The sequence below is a fragment of the Euprymna scolopes genome, chromosome 16, assembly GCF_053919585.1.
Source record: "Euprymna scolopes isolate OS-2025 chromosome 16, ASM5391958v1, whole genome shotgun sequence".
Lineage (NCBI taxonomy): Eukaryota > Metazoa > Mollusca > Cephalopoda > Sepiida > Sepiolidae > Euprymna > Euprymna scolopes.
This window is the reverse complement of record NC_136497.1, coordinates 125,311,901-125,313,398: the sequence shown is the minus strand read 5'-3', so window position 1 is coordinate 125,313,398 and position 1,498 is coordinate 125,311,901. Positions and strand designations below refer to the sequence as shown.

General features: G+C 40.2%; 1 pseudogene; it reads right to left on the bottom strand.

Annotated features, from left to right (window-relative positions):
• Positions 1-363: 363 nt before the first annotated feature.
• LOC145296552 (U2 spliceosomal RNA) lies at positions 364-531 on the bottom strand (annotated as a pseudogene).
• Between the last annotated feature and the right edge of the window lie 967 nt (positions 532-1,498).

Below are 1,498 nucleotides of genomic sequence, written 5' to 3'. Positions count from 1 at the left end.
TATAAAAGAAGAAATGAAATTTATACTCAAACAGAACTTATTCAATTCAAATTTTAAATAATTGGAAATATGAGAATAATTTATGTGTCATATTATTATTATGCGAAACTAAACTCAGTAAACGTAGAAATCTACATAACAAGGCCGATAGCCATTAATCGTGTGCTCTCGTCGAATGAGTGAATGCGTGAATGTAGGATTGACATGAAATTCTTACAGACAAACTAAAATGACCGTAAATGGGCTGAAATGACTTGAATAAATAAAAAGAAAACTTTAATGAAATTAAGGGTGAATTGCATGACCTAAAGAATGAATTGAATGCTAAAAAATAACTGGAATCCACCGAAAACTGGTACGATTTGGAGAATGACTGGAATAGCTTTGAGACTGACTGGCTGTAAAATCAGTGATCATTTTACATAAAATTACTACAGAAAAGTAATCCCTCACTTTATATCAAAATAAGTACCGCATGTAGTAAGACATATACTACACATTGATCTTGGCCAAAAGGCAAAGAAAAGCGGTATTTATTTGCTCCCCCACCAGACAAATTAGGCACAAGGTCAATTTTTAATGTGAGGAGAAGGGGAAATAGGGACCAGCTCCGCGGGTAGTAGGGGAGCTGGATAGTGACAATTGGTATGAAGTGTTGCCCCTACATTTACCAAGGTATTATATGTGGGGTTTCCCCCACATATGGTCTTTGCCTGTAGTATCTGCCGGAACAGATACTAAACTTTGATATTGGCCAAAAGGCCAAGAAAAGCGGTATTTATTTGCTCCCCACTGAGCAAATAAGGCACAAGGCCGATTTTAATTGGGAGTAGTGAAGGGGAAATGGGGACCAACTCTCCGGGGGTAGGGGAGCTGGATATTAACAATTGGTATGAAGGGTTGCCCCTAGATTGACCAACGTCTTATATGTGGGGCTGCCGCCACATACGGCCTTTCTTGCAGTATCTGCCGGAACAGATACTACACTTTAATCTTGGCTAAAAAGGCCAAGAAAAGGGTATTTATTTGCTCCCCGACCGAGCAAGTTAGGCACAAATCCGATTTTTAATATGAGAAGTGAAGGGGAAATGGGGACCAACTCCCCGGGGAGTATGGGAGATGAATAGTGAAAATTGATATGAAGGGTTGCCCCTAGATTGACCAAGGTCTTATATGTGGTGTTGCTCTCTTACATATGGTCTTTGCTTGCAGTATCTGCCGGATGAGATACTGCACTTTGATCTTGGCCAAAAGGCCAGGAAAAGGGTATTTATTTACTCCCCCACCGAACAAATTAGGCACAAGGCCAATTTTTATTGTTAGTTGTGAGAGGGAAATGGGTACCAACTCCACGGGGAGTAGGAGAGCTGGATAGTAACAATTGGTATGAAGGGTTGCCCCTTAATTGACCAAGGTCTTATATGTATGGTTGCCTCCACATATAATCCTTGCTTGCAGTATCTGCCGGAACAGATACTACACTTTGAGATATTCATTT